Source organism: Protopterus annectens, chromosome 4.part1 (genome assembly GCF_019279795.1).
Source record: "Protopterus annectens isolate FY-2018-M chromosome 4.part1, PAN1.0, whole genome shotgun sequence".
Lineage (NCBI taxonomy): Eukaryota > Metazoa > Chordata > Ceratodontiformes > Protopteridae > Protopterus > Protopterus annectens.
The window spans coordinates 881,759,429-881,777,805 of NC_056734.1; positions in this window are offsets into that span (position 1 = coordinate 881,759,429).

Consider the following 18,377-nt stretch of genomic DNA (forward strand, 5'->3'; position numbering starts at 1 on the left):
ACTTGAAATATGAATATTTAATACAGCACATAGTGATTGAAACTGTAGACTCATTTAAGGACCTGGGTATACGAGTAGCTCCAGCGTTGAGTGTTTCCAAATATATAATCCAGTTGGTTAATGATACTTATAGAACTATAGGTTGTATAAAAGATTTATAAAGTCTTAGGAAATTAAAAATGATGAAGTCATTGTTTGTTTGCTACATTAAACCCAAACATGAGTATGGAATAACAATATGGAAACCTTCTAAGAAAACAAGCATGTGTAAACTGGAAATAATACAGCAGAAATATGCCAAGAGCATCCATGGATGTAACAACTTAAGTTATTATGAAAGACTAAAATATCTGAACTTGCATAGTGTCACTTATAGATATATAAGAGGGGAACTTATTCAGGTATATAGGGTATTTAGAAACAACTATCTCTAGGAATGTTTGGGGTTAACTAAAATTACTAGAGAATCATCAGACAACCTATGTAGAGGATTCTATAGAAATGAGAAGTGTACTGTGAGAGAGCAGCTGATGCATAGAAAAGACTACCAAATTACATTAAAGTAAGTCCTAGTTTAGATATTTCTAAAAAAGCCTGGACACTTATTATGAATGTATTTGTATATTGGCAGGTTAGAATGGCATTAATGCCCATGCTTGAAATATTTGCATGTATGTATGTATGCATGTATGTGTATAAGCATGTATGTAAAATATTGGGTTGTGAGGTGTGTCTTATGGGCTTGGAAGCTGAGACAGGGGAAGTGGACATATTTGTCATGTTGGACATTGATTATGTAAGATTCTCTTGAGGTTGCAAAGGACACTTCTTGTTTGTGGAATGTCTGGGAGGTCTCTTGTTTATGGAGATGACATTCAAGAGCCTCAGCATATGTGGGTCAATGTGCCTAATCAGTACTTTGGGGTGTGGGTGTAATGTGGGTGTGGTACTGACAACTGGTTTGTTATTATAAGTGCTTGTATGTGACAGCCTTGTCTAAAGTGTCATTATGTAACTACATCTCTCTCACACTGTATCAGCTTGTTTAAGAATTATGTGGTTTTCCGTAAATAAGAGACAATTGCTGTATTGCTTGAGGATGACCCTGTCAACCAGGCTCACTTCAGAGATAGCAGGGCAGTACATGTCCATAACTATAGATCCTTATTTTGTGTTCTACAACAGATGGTATAATAGGGGTTTACATCTAGCTAACATGATTCCCGTAGAAGAACAGACTACAATAAGGACTATCTGTGACCAAACTCATGAGGATGAGTGTTTGCCAGTGTTCAAACTAGTTGCACTTTGTGCGACTAACTCCTGTCAGCCTAAAGAGAATTCAAACAGAAGAATCAAAATACTAGCAAGAAACACAGACAGCAGCACTCCTAAATATCTTATAAAAGAGCAAAACATCAATGTAAACTACATATCTGTGCTAGGATGGTGCTGGATCCAAGCCAAGTGTTTGTGAGCTCTGTGGAAATGAGACAAGAGTGTGCAAATTCACCAAATTTACAGAGGTAGGGAAAAGTGACTAAACAAAGCATACAGCTCTCTGACCAATCAAACAGTCTCACTTAAAACCTTTCCATGTGGTTCTTAGCTCACACAGACTGGGCTAGCTTCCACTGCCACTTTAATTGCAGTCCGAGACCTTCTTAATGTAAAATCACACAACAGTTAACCCAAAGTGAATTCAGACAGGACACTCTAACAAACTAGCTAGAAACATGCACTTTTAAAATAACTAAAACAGAACTTTACAATGATTAAGGGTAGGAAAAAAAACAAACACAATTAAATAAATACAATTATATGAATGGCATTGTTGAAGCAGTTACTGAGGGACAGCAGTTATGATTGCTTAATTTCTGTTATTTTATAAGACTGCCTTTAAAATATAACCAAAGATTGTCACACAGTTACCAAGCTGCTTGATAAGTAATCACCAATCATGATTCACTAATGACAGCTTGAAAGGTGTCAAACTTTTTAAAGGTTCTTCAAGTAGGTGGTACTATATACATGTGTTGTCCAGGGCACCTCATTCTTTGTTACTGCTCTGGAGAAAAGGTAAGTGTTAAAGAAGTTTTTCACAGGCAGAAAAGTAGATGTTTAGGGAAAGGTCACCAAACTAGGTTATGCTGAGACTTCTTTTTAAAGGCCCTGGGTTAATAGATCTTAGGCACAGAAAAGAAAGAATAAGGCCGTAGAAAAGTACAAGCTGTAACATTCAGGCAAACATATCTTTCCATCTTCTCCTTCCATGTTATATAAATATGTATGCAGGCTGTTACTGTTATTTTACACTCTGTTTATTTATTTATTGACATTTGTTGACCGGAATAGTCCACTGGGTCAGAATAACCCATTTTCAGTGGTGGCCTGGGGAGAAAAGCTCCAGTAACAAATTAAAAATTACAATAGCAAATAACTAAACAAAAATTATTATACAACAGGATAAGATTTACAGTAATAAGAAATCATCCAAATATAAATAGCATTTCTTAGTGATATAAATATGCAGAGTACAATGTCATTATGCAGTGAAAATAAATGACAGTAGAACTTGCACAGTATATAAATGGATCACTTGTTGAGAGCATTCAATATAAACAATCATGACACACAGTATATTCTCTACAATATGAAGGAGATTACACATTTGCCTGTTTCATTAAGGATTAAATATTGATTAATATGCTTTGTTTAAGAGAAAGTCACAGAAGTACAGTTGGTTTGACATCCACTCCTCTTTTCAAAAAACAACTTAAAACCTTCCTAAAATCAAAATGGCTATGTCCATGCTCAAATCTTGACTGACACTGTCTCTTTTTTGCTTTTCATTTCTAAGTCTATAGTACTTGATTCCTCTTGCTTTGTTTTATTTCCCTTTTTAACTATTCCTACAGAATTTGTGTTAGCCATGCAACAACTCTGTGTTATATTTTCTATGACTGTACTTGTAACGAATATATAGATTAAATATGTTTAAAGTTTAAGTTGAGTCTTAATAGACAAAAGTCCTTTTTAATTTTGTTTACAAATTTCGTTATTGTATTTGGACCTTTTCTCCCTGGGCTTCTGCTGAAAATGGACATATATCCAGTCGGACTTTCCCGGTCAACAAATGCAAAACAAAATAAATAGATAAATACATTTCAGTTGATCTAAAAAAGGGCTATTCTACTCAGTAAACTCATTGGTGTTGGTTTATGGTGTTATGAAGTTCTGTTCACAAGGATAGATGTAATTATTAAGAAAGTGATTTTTTTAGGGTGACTTTGTAACTCTAATTCTAATATTTTTAAACTACTATAGAGTAGATCAAGAGACCATACTGGTATTACTTTGCTTGTTTGTTTATTTGTTTATCACATAAGTGTGAGGGCCCTCAGACTCTTTTCAGCCACCACCCAGATCTAAAGTCACACTGAACTCTACTTGCAATAGAAACTGTATACTACCAACATGATGCTTAAGTGCGGTAGCAGTTTTTCCTGTTTAGCACCACTGTAGGCTATAAAACTACACTAATTTTCTGAAAGTCCCTGCAGGAGTTATTGACTGCCCAGACATGCTGAGTACATTATGCAGGTGTTCATGCAAGTCCATGTAAATGACAAAGCCACTTAGTGTGGCTTTAGTCAGTGCTGCAATGAGAAAAATATATGATTCAGGAGCAATCATTAGATGATACCCAAATAGCTTGCTTGCCACCCTAGAAGCATCAAAATTTCACAATAAGAACTCTCAGCATTGCCATGGGCCTCATCAACCATGGGTGATTGTTTATGAGCAAGTAGGTGAGTTAGTTGAAAGTTTTGAAAGCAAGACTTTTAACTGCAGTTGTTGTGTTGGAAATACGAGTGTATTTACAAGGTGCTGGTGTCATCTGATATTATGCCTGTGCATATGCCAAAAGATTTTTTCTGAAAGTATGCATCCTGCACAGATTTTGGGTATGTTGTTGTTTAAAGATACATCCATGCTGACTCTGTATACACTGTCATGACTGTGTAATAATATGTTTTATGGAAAGGAGAATGACTTACGATGGATTTTGTATTTCTATGTGGGGGTAAATATAGTCCATGCATGTAGGCCAGAAACCAAGGTGTTTAGTGTTTACAACTTTTAACTAAATGATATTCACTATACTATACTGTTGTACATAGTAATGGTTGTGAGTGGGAAATGTTGCTGGATTAGGTAGGTATTAGTAATTGAGACACCTGTCATATAGTACCTGAGTCCTGAGTGCAAGGCAATATTCTCTTGCAATTAGACATAACTGGTTTATTTATTCTATTTATTTATATTTGTTTACCAGAGTAGTGCATGGATCATTATTGACCAATTTCAGTCTTAGCCTACATGAAATATAAAACATTTCACAAACAAAAAAGGCAGAAATTTAAGCAATAACAAATTAGTTGCTGGTGCAGCGGTTAGCATTGTCACCTCACAGCAAGAGGCTCTCTAGTTCGATTCTCCGCTGGTGCGGCTTCTGCACATAATCTGCATGTCCGCTCCACGTTCGAGAGAATTTAAAGACATGCAAGTAGATGCGAGCATGTGCGGGTGTGCCTTCTTTGAAGGTTGGGTCCAGGACTGGCAATTCGACACCATAAAAATCCACTGCCAATCATTAGTGTTCCTGAGTTCCACTGTGGCGACCCCTAACCGGGAAAAGCCGAACAACAGTTGTTAGTTATATAGAAAAAACTGTAGATGTGCATTATAGTAAGCAAGAAGAGAGTAATGTACAATAGCCACATTAGTTTCTAAAGTGGTCAACATTCTGTAATTCTGATACTGGAGAAGAGACATGGAAATGAGAGAGGAACAGTGTTTAAGGTGATATATCCTGTGATGTAGCAGGAGCTTCGCCTGCATGTAGAGGTGCTTTTTGAGTTGCATTGTGAATTTGGAGTTGATATTGATTTTCTTTAGGTCAATGCAGAGAGCCTGGCAAAAAGGAGGTGCCCTATAAGGAGAATTAATTTGCAGTGCTGTCGAGTTTGGTTGTATGTGATGATAACATCAATTCTATGCTTACTGCTTGGGTGAAGGTATGGTATTAGACATGCTTATGACAGGATGTATAAACGCTGTGCAAAGGTAAGCAGTACATGTGCAAGTCCCAAATACTTATGTTTGTGTACCTTTGCAAAACACCTTTTACAGCAGAAGTCACCATGTTCCTGTTAGTTAGCAAATCATCTGTGGCATTCCTGATGAATGTCTCAGCTTGCAAAATTTTTTTTTTTTTTTGTTAGTATGTCATTGTGGTGAACTTTACTGCATGTATAAAGGGAATACTTTAATTCGTAGGTTAATACTAGGCTGTTGAATCAGCTGACCATTTGTATCCTGGCCACAAGATCCCAGTAAGAATTTGCCAAGACATGAATTAATACCCGAACAATTCTTAATGAAGTACATTACAGCTAGTTTTTATCATTTTCCATAATGGCTTGACGGACCAGCTCAAGTGTGTACTTACAATTGCCCGTCCACACATTCAGGTTATGTTAAAATGAGTCAGGAAGCTACTCAGCTTTACGTCCAAGGGAGTATTTTGTATAAAGAGAAATTTGCTGTGAGACATATCTCTCTCTCATCAGCAGGCGCTGTTTACGTTTTGGTGGAATGTTAGATCTCCTGAGCAGGTGTTTAGGGTTCTTTTAGTTTTGTGGATATGTAGGTCACATTGAACTGGATGTTTTGAGGCCCTGTATACTAGACAGAGGTCCTCTCTTAGAAGCTGATGTGAAATGTAAGAGAGAGAACACTTTAAGGCAGTCATGGCAGCTTAGGGCAGATATGTCCACAATTGACTTAACAATACAGTAGAGAGGCTAGGATTAAATAGTTTACAACTGGTCTACCGGACAATGTTTGGTGATGAGAAGAAGACAGTCTGTCTCATTATCCTGGACAACAGGGGATAGGGTTCTTAGCCTAGAAAAATGAGAGAGAGAGAGAGAGAGAGAGAGAGAGAGAGAGAGAGAGAGAGAGAGAGAGAGAGAGAGAGAGAGAAGTCAGGATTTGCTCAGAGGAGACTGGAACTATCACAAGCATGCTAATGTTCTGTGGAAAGTTTGGTAGGATATTTCAAATCTGAGCTACATTTTTCCTTTACTACATTGGCTATATCTTCAGGGGATGAGTATGTGGTGTTATTTTGCATAAATTCAAGCATTGTTGACTATTACTTCTATGGTTTCTGACATAGCTGAAGAACTCTTGCGGTTATTCTTTGTATGGGTGGTGATTCACGATTTGCGTCTGCTTTTGTAGGATTTGATTTTGCTTCTAAGTTCATTCATCAACATCAACCCCTTTTTTCCTATTTTTCTACATGAAGTCAGTGTGTCATGGCAACTGTTACCATCTGTCTATATTCAATGCCACTCTCCTGCCTTCTTTGACACTCATGCCTGACTGTCGCAGGTCTTTTCTTACAAAATCCATCCACCTCTTTGCTGGATATCCTTGTTTCCTCTTGTCTTCTTCCTGTCTGCCAAATCTTCTTCATCAGATTATCTTTGGCTTTCTGCACATGTATCCGAACAACTATAATCTGTTCTTGTTAACCTTTTCTGCAATTGGAGCTACTTTGGTCTCTGCTTTTTTGTCCTTATTCTTCATCTGTCCACCAGTGTACATCCTACCACCCATCTCAAGCACTTCATCTCTATCACCTCTAGCTTCCTCAATTGCTCTGCCTTTACTGCCTATGTTTCTATACAATACAGCAGTACTGGTTGCACCGCTGTTTTGCACACCTTACTTTTCAGTTTATTTGGCATTCTTCTGGCATGCAGCACACCTAACAGTGTGTGACTAGTTGGCTGCATTCCCTGTTATTCTAGCTTTGACCTCCTCATTCAGACTTCCCTTCTCAACCTCTCCTCCCAGACCACTACTCATGGTCATGGAACACTCTGCTCTTCCATCATGCTGTGGACTATTGACCTGACCTTCCCAAGAGTGGACACTCTCATGTACATGGATGTGTATGGTCAGTGCATACATCTCCGTTGATGACCTATCTGCCAGATGCTACTACACAGTAGCAGCATCTACTGATACTGTGTCCCAGCAAACAAATAGTTAGATTTCTGCACTGCCCACATGCACAGACTCATACAGCAATGGATTCAATGCTCCATCCCTGACCAGTCTATCCCAGTCTCTTAGTCCAACAAAGCAGACACACACAGATCAGGAGATATTATTTAAGTTTACCAGCACAAGCACAGTTGCTCACTGACACTTGGCAATGCGACTCTCCGAACCAGTGAATAGGATGATAACTTGAGTAGCCAATATCTGATGAAAAGTGTGGCCCATCTGTGCATAGTATAGCAGAGTCTGGATAAAGGTTTGTATGCATCTGTTTTACTGTTCTTTATAATAATTTGCTCTGGTCCATAGTTATTAAAAAAGACTTTGCCTTTTAGCCAGTACAATGTTGTATTTTTCCTGTCTCCGTATGGCATAGTCTTCCCTCGGCTCTTCATCAGGCAACTCTTACCCTGCTGATTCTGAGACTACATCCTTCTCCCAAATGTGTCTGCGCAGCTATAACTGATTGGCCATAATGATCTTATGCAATGCTGTACAGACTGAGAATATCTTACTGTATATGCCAGGGACATACTGCAGGACACCCCCAGCGGCATCTGGCAATGGGAACAGGCCAAAAAGACATTCAGCAATGATACAGGTCTGTTACAGGGAATAGTTGCATCCATGCTCTTACCTGCTCTTGAGGTTTCTATTGGATATCATTAACCAATGCTTCAGGGCATATTCATTTCATTGTGTATCTGGTCATAGTAGTTCGCCACGGAGAATATATTTTTCACTAAAGAAATGGTGTAGACTCACTGTCATCTGTTTTATTATATCCTTACATTCTGTAAGAAAAGAACAGGACTACATGTTTACTTTGTTATTTGTCTTTATACCGAGCACACTGATCAGCAACCAGACATACAATGACATTGCACTAATTTGGATATTGAGCAAAAACACCAATAACAATAAAGACGAAGACTGTGTATGTTCCACTGTTCCGGTCACTGTCATGGAATGTGATCTGCAAGTGTACTTGGGTTAAAGCCTTTGCTGTAATGTACATAACTTTTTATATGAAAAATAGAAAAGCATGTATTTTTACTACTGTAAAACTTAAAATTGATGAAGCTCTGATAAGGCAAAAGTGCTTATCTGTTCTTTTAACTTAATAAACTATAATACCGACTTAAATACATCTAAGCCATAGGATAAAAATGTCACACAGACATACCATTCAGTAAAAACTGCCAGCAAAAACTAACCAAGCTAAAGTTTTGTGTCAGCCACAAAATTTTGCTATGATGATATGAACTATGTTTGCAGAGTGAGATTGCACTGAAAAGCTAAAACCCAGATATCGTGGATTGTATGAACTGGGGTAATATTTGGTCTCCCCATGTTTGTTCATGTACCACATCACAGTGGTGTTCTTTGCAAACACTTGCAATAGTTTTAGGGACCATAGATGACTGAGGGTGTTGAGAGTATTTATGAGCGACAACACCTCTACTATGTTTATTTGTTTTGGTCTATATTTTCTACTCCAAATACTTTGCACTTTATTCCTATAGACACTTCTCCACAAGCAAAGTCAACAGCATCTGTTGTTACAGTTTGTGTTGTTGCTGGAATGGAAAATAGAAGACTGGAATTCTGATAAAATTGGTCTCTCCACCAAAGAGTCTCCCTTTTCCCAAACCCCAAAACAGGAATCTGGAATATCAGGGATGTTAATGTTGTGACCATACAGATTTTAGGTACAACTGAATTTTTGTCATATGAAGTCATGCCAAAGATATAATGAGAATCATAGATGCCATGAAATCCAGAATCCTGAGAAATTCCCAGCCTGAGATAGAAGTTTGAGTGGATAAACTCAAGAATAAATCTAGATATAGATCTACTTTATCATGTGGGAAAAACACTCTTTGAAATAAGGTATCTAGAAGACACACGAGGAAGGAAATCCTGTGAGGACGAGTTGAACATGACCTTTGTATGTTTTCCTCACATGCCCGTTTCTGTAGGAGATCCCTCACCCAAGCGTGAAATTCCTGACAATTTGGAAGAGACTCTGCAAAGATAAACAAGTTGTCCAAATAAAGAAAAATAGAATACTTTGCAGTCTGCAGTAGACTGTCACTGGAGCTGGATACTTTATAAATACCCTTGAAGCAATGGAAAGAATGGGGCATAATAAAGAGAACTGAGGATATAATCCAAATACAGAAAACCTTAAGAATTGTCTGAAATCTGGCTCTGTAAGATTGTTATGACAATCATCTTTTAAGTCTAAGGTCATCAGAAAATTCATATGGGAAATGAGAGGTAACACGTTGTGAAAGGATAACATTTTGAACTTGCACTGTAAGAAACTGGTTTAAAAATGAAAGATCCAGCACTGGTCTTCAGGAATCTTCTTTCTTTGACATCAAATTATTTAATAAACCACATCTCCTTTGTTCTGGGGAGGGTTCCTCCTTTCATTTTGGAACCTCATTGCCATTGCTTTTCAAACAATTGATTATCAGCAACTTGCTGAGATGGCTTTTTGAAAAAGGTAAAAGTAATGATAGATATTTTTTTGGAAGGCACTGACTCCCCATCTAACCACTACCAATAAGGCTGCTTCCTCTCGGATACTGCCCGATAAACACACAAACAAGTAAACAGCACCCTTACGGCATCAAACCAGCAATACAACATTGGATATAACACACCAGACAATCACAGTCCTGCAGCTCCAGCTATGTATGGAACATTTTCAGTCTTTCTTACATTTGCAAGTGTAGGAAATATAATTGATGGTGGTAGGAGTAACAGAGTGTAAAGGTGTACTGGAGCAAACTACCCAGGACCTGTCCACTTGGATGGTGGAATTTGACCATCAGATCTCATTGTAGTCAGACTTTACACAGATCATTAAGTGATCCCATTGATGATCAAGAGAACAGAAGGTGCCGGAATAACATGAGTATCTAAGCAGGTGCTGAACAAAAAGATATACTGTGTTTTATTCAGTCTTGGATCCCTACTAATCTTGTCTAGGCAATATTTTTAAACTCATGACTGAGAGAAATAGTGCAGTACACCTGGCTCCCCTTCCAAGACTGGGTACCTCCCAGATCAGTGCTAGTCTGATTCCTCTCTTTACGGCAAAAATATTCTCTCACCTTCAGAAGATCCTCAGGGCTGCTTGTCTGGGCAAGGACATTACCTCTTTATGAAAGAAAATGCAATCTGATACCAACTACTCTAAACAGGTCATGGATAAAAGGACATTTGGTTCACCTCTGGTGTGGTTTCTCAAGGATAAAGACATGAAATCCTTCTTCTCTGTCTAATTCAATTGTTGGATGGTATCTGAGTATTTTCTTGACTAGAGGAGACTCTAAAGTATCTCAACTACCATGCTGCTATTTCAATTCCTGATAATATGAACTGGATTCCTTCCCTGTCCAAATAGGTATGGACCACAAATGGGGGCGCATCAACATCCCCCAGTCCCCAAAAGATCCAAAGTGGTGCTGGTCACAACTTATCACTCTGAGGTGGTAACCATAACAAGATCCTGTTTCTTTATTCCTTAAGTTAATATTGGGAGTTGGACTGTGGCATTTTATTTATTTTATTTTATTTTATTATATTTGTTAACCGGAAAAATCTGATCGGGCCAGGAGCCATTTTTAGCAGAGGCCTGGCAAGAAAAGCTCCAGATAAAAACAGTATTACAATACATAGTTAAAAATGCTAGTCAGTACAATTTTAACATATGGAATATTATACATAGGATTATTATAAAAACACACAGAACTCTATAACAAGCTTAGGAACAGAAACATTAATGATGAATGAACAGAGGCAAAATAGCAAATAAATCAAATGGTATGTAACATCAGGAATACAAGTAGAAATAGTCATGAAATTTGAACAGTCACTGGAAAAATTAAGTCAACAATGGTGCCAAACAGCCTTAATGCAGGTAGAGTTAAGAGAACCAAAAGGGAGTCAAAATACTCCAAGAGAGGTGGTGGTAAATGAGATGTTGAGTGTAGAAGAACTGAAAGAGGTGGGACAGGCTGAGTGGAGTTAGCCAGAAGTATGACAGGAGCACAGACAGTTATTAGTAAGGTAGTTATGAAACAGATGTTTGAACTCAAGAGGGTGTGGGTTTTTGGTGATGGTTTCAGGAAGGGTGTTCCAGAGTTTGGAAATTTTATTGGAATAGAGACAGTCTCCATAATAGCTGTGGGAGTAAGTGACCTTTAGCACAAATTTATGTTTAAGTGGCCTTGGGTTGATACTAGGTTGGACAAGACTGGAGAGAGCTGGACAGTTTGAGGGTTGGCGGATTAACTTGTGGGTCATAGTAAGTTGGTTAAGAGTTAATAGGTTTGGGAGTTCAAGCCAGTTTAAATGGGAGAGGGTAGCACAGTGATGAGACCTGCTCGAGGCATTAGTGGCAAACCTGGCAATTTTGTTGCAACAAGATTCCAGGTTGGTTAGGTCAGACTTACGAATGTTGGTGAGACTATGAGATCCATAGAGGAGGTAGGAAAGCAGGAGAGATCGGTCAGTGGCGAGTCTGGCATTTTGGGTAAGATATGGTCTGGCTCGATATAAGGTGCCAAGCTTAATATGTAGTTTTTAGATTGCCTGAGGGACTTGTTTTTTAAAAGTTAGATTTTCATCAATGGTGAACCCTAGGGTTTTGTATGAGTAGCGGGTTTAATTTTGGTACCATTTGAGGAGAAGATTGGCAAAGAGGCTTGACAGGGTTTGTTTTTTTAATTTTTGAAGATTATTAGTTTGGTTTCTTAGGGTTTAGGATTAGTTGGTGCTCAGACAGGTGTTTATCTATACTTTGGAAAGATTATTGCATTTTTGATTGGAGTTCTAGGGGCGAGGGGGCAGAGCATATAAGGGTGGCATCGTCAGAATATTGGACAGTAGTGGCAAGCTTGGTGGCTGTGTTAAGGTCATTTGTGAATAAGATAAAGAGGAGAGGAACAAGTATAGAGCCTTGAGGGACACCAACAGAGATGGGGAGTAGAGGGGAAAGAGTGTTTCCCCATATAGTGGTTTGCTGACTATTGGAAAGATAGCTGAGAAACCACGACAGAATAGATGAGCTGAGGCCATAGTTAGAGAGTTTGTTTAGAAGTAGTCGGTGGGAAACGGTGTCAAAGGCTTTTGACATGTCAAGAAAGACAGAGGAGACAGCTTGGCCTTCATTTAGGAGATGTTGAATGGTGTTGGTAAAAGAAATTAGAGTAGTTGAAGTACTATGTTTAGGTCTTAAGCCGTGTTGTGAAATGGATAATATATTGTTATTAAGAAGGTGGTTAAGGAGTTGTTTGTGAATGCACTTTTCCAAGATTTTAGGTAGTGGGGAGAGTGTAGTTATGGGGCAGAAATTAGTTAAATCTTTGGAAGGACCATCTTTGTGGAGTGGGATGATGTTTGGATATTTCCCCTGAGAAGTGGTACATAGTGCTCAGAAATAGTGTGATTGATCAGTATAGATATGGGGTAGGTTGGTGCTGCAATTTTTAGAAATTTGTTAGGGAGGTGATCTGCTGCCAGACAGCAGGGTTTGAGTGAGGAGTGACTTTATGTAGATTGTTTGAGTGGGAGTAAAGGAAAAGTTGTTTGGATAGTCAAGAGGTGGGGTGGGAAGAGTTAGTGGGGTACTAAGAGTGATGTCTAATAGGGTGGGCATGGAGTTTATGAAGTAGGAGTTTATTTGAGTTGCAATGTGGTCAGAGTTGATTGTTGTTTCTGGTGGTGGGGTAGGGGTGTGAGCCGGGCTTGGGAGATAGTTGATGCTGTTGTTGGCATGACATGAAATATGACTGTTTGTCTGCTTTGATTTGCTTTTTAGCTTGATTACATAGCTGTTTACAGGTGGTGATTTCAGATGTATATTTGCTGGATTTGAAAGCTGACCAGGCTCTGTCCCTTTGTTTGATTAAAAATTTGGTTTCTTTGGTTAACCAAGGCAGGGGCTTGGATTTTCGGAGACCTTTCCTCATGGGTGCTAGATTATTGAGTATGTTTAGGAAGGTAGTGTTGAAAAATTGAACTGTCTGATCTAACTGAAAGTACTTAAGAGGGTTCCAGTCACAGTGTTGAAGAATTTGGTTAAAAGTTGGGGGGAGAAGTTTTTTCTTTGGCGGGTATATTTGTAGGAGATGTATTGTGTGTGTACATGTTTTTGTAAAGAAAGGTAGGTGAGTGGTCACTGAGAGAGTCTGGGAGACAACCAGCTATGCAACTGAGATTGTATTTGTTGGTCATTATCCAGTCTAATGTAGACTGTTTATTGGAATGTTTGTCAGTGCAAGTTGGACAATTTATGGTCTGGGTAAAATTGTAGAGCATGATGAAGTTAGATGGGTTTTTGGATGAGCAGGATTTCCAATCAAGTTTGAAGTCACCCAGTATAATTGCTTCTTCCTGAAAATTTGGATGGCCAAGAAAGCAGATCTTCAATTATGGGTAGGTTATTGCCTGGAGGGAGGGAGGAAACTATGATAATTATTGTTTTGTTAGGGTTTATTTCAAGATGAGAGGTTAGAGTCTCAGAGTTGGATATGTTAGGTGGGGTGCATTGTAGTTATTCAACTTTCAGGTTTTCCTTAAATAGTATAGCTAGTCCATCACCACTTTTATTTAGTCTGTCTAGCCTGATAATGTTATATCCATTAGGGGTGATTTCATTGTTTTTTATGTTGGTTTAAACCAGGTTACTGTAGCTAAATCAGGGGAGTAGGTGACTAAGATGGCTTGCAATTCACTGGTTTTATTCATTACACTACAAAGGTTGAAATCGTTGAATAGCAGGTCAGAGTTGGATGATTTTGGGAGTGGGGAGAAAGGATGAGAGTGTGAGTGGGACTGAGAAAAGAGTGCTGACATGTAGGGAGAGGAAGGGGTGTTACTGGGACCTGGGTTTAGATGGATGTCTGCACGGAGCTTGATTTCTGTGATGGAGTGTAACATGAGTTGTCTTTGTTTGTTAGTAAGTTTATGGTGTTGGTAGGAAGGGTAATTAGGACAGTTGGTAGGTAAGTGTCTGAAAGAGACAAGTAGACAGGTAGAGTTATTATATAGGTGAGAGCAGATAGAGAAGGAGTGGCTTGGAGGGTTGGAGATTGATATAAGAAATGTTGGAGATTGGATGGGTTTAACATGGTATATGTGGAGAGAGGTGGAGTTGTTGGTGATGTAGAGAAATAGTATTAGAATTGTATTTGTTAGCCTATAGTAGTGAAAATGCATGCTGGATAGTATGAATGGGTGGGGAGTAGAGAGTAGTGGTATGGAAGTGAGTGTGGATAGAGGTGCGGTTATGTACTGTTAGGTGGAGTAGAGGAGAGGGGCTAAATGAGGCAGCAGTGTGGTTGAATAGATTGGAAAGGGTGTGGTTGCAGATAACTATAAGGTACAGGAAAGTGAGTGTGGTTGGGAATGGGGGTAGGGTAGGGGAGAAGAGTGAGCCCAAGCGAAGCGAGGGTGAATAGAGTGGGTTTAGCTGAGCACTGGAATCTTCACCCTAAAATACTTAATCTACAAGGTGGAAAAAAGGTAGGAATAGCCTTGATTCAGGTAGGGAAAACTCTCCTAGTCTGTAAGGCTGAAATAACAAAAAGTCTATAGTATATTTAAGCAGCATCAATGTTTAAAGAGGTTATGCTCTGCTGCTTGCAGGTTAAACATGATTATAACTGATAGGTAAAGGGACAAAGATTACAAGCAAATGTCTGAGGTTTTCTGTGTTCATAGTTGGTCACATTTTTGGCCAGTAAACCCATTGCAGGGACTTAGTTTGCAGTATTATTTTACAGTCTCAAAAATATTTAATGGAAGCTCAGAAAATGAGGAATGGGTTACACAATTCAATACAGGACTTGACATCTTCAATGGTAAAAAGAGGGATTGAAGTACAAAGATTTCTTTACATTACAACCTTCAAAGCTATAAACTATAGTGTACACAGTTTTATCAAATTTAATTCATATTTCCTAATAAGAAAAAAATGGCGATTAAATGAGTTTTGTTTGTTTGTTTTATTACACTAAAGTATGATCAGTTGTACTTTTATTTAATTTTTCCTTGCAATGTTGCAGAAAACCCATTGTACTTTTTCATTAGCTCACCCAGGAGAACAGGTCTTTGCCTGTGCTAAAGTTTCCCTCACTCTTGCGGCATTATATGAGCATAACATGATTGTAGTGAATGGATCATGGTGACATACCTCTCAACCACAAAGAGCATGAAATCTGGACAAAGCCATAAATAATGGGGGGGGGGGCAGAAGCCCAAAAATAGGGATATGTTTTAAATATTGCTCTTAGAAACTTATAAAGTTGATAGAATAACAAGTTTTGCATTAGCATGGATTTTCTAAAGGTTATGAAGTCAGAAACTCATCTATCTATCTTTATTTTCTGTCTTCACTCCTCAATAATTTGCCAGTGTTTGCCAGAAGAACAAAATTTTATGAGAAACATACCAAAAGTATGAGGGAAAAATCTGGACATTCTGTGAAAATCTGGACAGTTGAGAGGTATGGGTGGTGATTATGTTCCAATATCTGGAAAAAGACAAATCTGTTAAGTGCTACCATATTGCAAGACCCAATCTTAACAAAGGTTAAGCACCCACTGCTTAACTTGTTAAGGTTGGGTCTCATGCTAAGCAGGCAAATCTGCCAGTACTGCTGAGCAAAGACAGCAGAAAAATAAAAAGTACATTTGTTTCTGCTTGCTGTCCATATGGGTAACACATCCCTGACTTCCTGTTATAAATTTAGAAAGTAGCTAGAATAACAGGATATGTGTTGAACTGTATTTTCTGAAGATTATGATGTTTGAAATGCAAATGTATCTTATTATTTATTAACTTAAATATTCATAGATTTGTCCAAAAACTAAAGATTTTATGAGGAACAGATCAAACATATGAAGCATAAATCTGGACATTCTGTGAAACTCTGGACACTTGAGAGGCATGGCAAGGTGAATGCAAACATAATGGACAGTGTTACATTGTCATTCTAACAGTGGATACTAACTGCTTTATGGCTTTGGCATCCATCAAAACACTTAGCATTTTTTTCTCCTGTAACAACTAGTACTTGGAGCAGATAAAGCTCTATACACTATAAAGAATTATGATCATATATCTGATCATAACCTTTAATTATGCCCTGTCAACATGGATGCCAAGATTCTTCACTTGGGCTTCACTCTCAAGGTGCATTTCTTGGCATCAATGTCTCATAAAGAATAATAAGGAGGTTATGATCAGCAAACAGATCGTAGTCATCGATATTCTGAGTAATTTGATAGGATGGCTAATCTCCTTTTGCACTATTGTTTGCATGGACTTACTTAGCTTTACTGTGAATGGTCTAAACTCTCCTATCAAATTATCTTGTTTACGTACTATAATGAGGCACCATTCTCCAGAAATACTAGTCCTTCAGGAGACACATTTATCTGAAATCGACCATGCTAAGCTGGAGCTTTGGGGGTACAAAGTGGTTGTTTTTTCCCCTTATTACTCTGGAAAGTGTAAAGGGTTGTAAAGGTTCTAACTCAATATTTCCAGTTGCACATTGCTTTAGCAGGATGGGGAGCTGGCTGGGGCAGTATTCAAAATGGGATCATGAGTTCTAACATTAGTCTATAATTATGTTCCTCCTTCCATTACTATCAGTAGGATTAAGCCAGCACCTTTGCTTGATATAAAGGAATCAAAAGTGTACTTGCTTCTGATGAGACTTTAACTCTGTACTGGTACCTTTTGACACCTCAGCTATCTGGTCTTTTCAGTTAACCCCTAATGATAGGTGCCTGCAGTCCTGGGTTAAATTTATGTCTCTTTATGATTTAGGTGCACATATTCAGATCACCCACAGGAGGTTTACCTATCTTTCCTCAAGGTTTTCAACCTCTACCAGAACTGCTGGAATTTACTTTGAAGATTATTTTTACACTTTCAGCCAATCTATGAGGTTACTGAGCTGTCCATATTCAGACCATGATGCCAGAGAGTATACCCTTAAGGATCCAGGCCCATTACCCCCTAAGTACTGGACCCTCTACTCTGCTTATACCAGGAGACCTGATTTGGCACAAATTTTGATTAAACTTGCTCAAGATTTTTGGGCAGTACACATGCTTGAGGCATGCCTATTCTTTGTGAAGCATACAAGGTATTTATACATGCTAGGCTATGTACATAGACAACTGGCCTTGCAAAAAATGGAATGTTGAACTGAATTTTTTATAACATTAGTACTTTCAGGAATTGGTTCACAGTTCCACAGGAAAAACATCTTCTAAATCACATGTGTTGTCTTCAGTAAAGCAGAAAATTCAGGACATTTTAAGTAAGAAAGCAGAATTAGCCTTAGATGGGCTACAACTTCAGTACTATGGCATTATCTTACCTGTGATATCAAGACTAGTAAGGAAGGCAAGAAAGAATGCTAAAGTCTTCTCCCCTCTAGCAAATTATAGATCTAAAACTAGTTCAGAGGGGCTGAATACTTTGCAGATCATTGTTCTCTTCAGGATTGTTAGCAGGAATTTTACAATACAAGTAGACAGTTCACTTCAGATCAGTGCCTCTCTCACATGCTTTCTATCCCCTTAATTCTTCCAGTCTTAATATAGAAACAGGCCCAAGTAGTTGAGACTCCTATCACCATACAAAATATGTACAATGGCGTTAAGAAATTGAAGGTAAATAAAGTGCAGAGAATGGCTGACCTTTTGTCAAACTATACACATCTCTTCCTATCCCATGTTTTAATTTATTTTGGAAGCCCTCTTTGTCAGCTGCCACTGGACGAGGGGTTCCCCCTAGTGGAAGCAATCTATACATCTCCCCTGTTGGAAACCAGATAAAGATCCATCACTTCCATAAAATTATTATCCAATATCTCTCCTTAACATAGATAGTAAAACATATATGAATATATGGGTGGAGAGGGTAGCATCTTTGCTACCATCTTTAATTCATCCCAACAAGGCTAATTTTTTTTAAAGGTAGGGTCACTGAAAGCAATACAATGACTGGGAATGGGTTTAATTTGTAAACTTCCAGTCATACTATTTTCAGTAGATGCAGAGAAGGCATTCAACAACATTCCATGGGAATACTTAGCACAGGTCTTAGCAGTATATATGCTCTCAACTACATTCCGGGAGGCCATCTTCTTTGTTTATTGTGGGTTAACTTGCAGTGATCACAGCAATGCCATA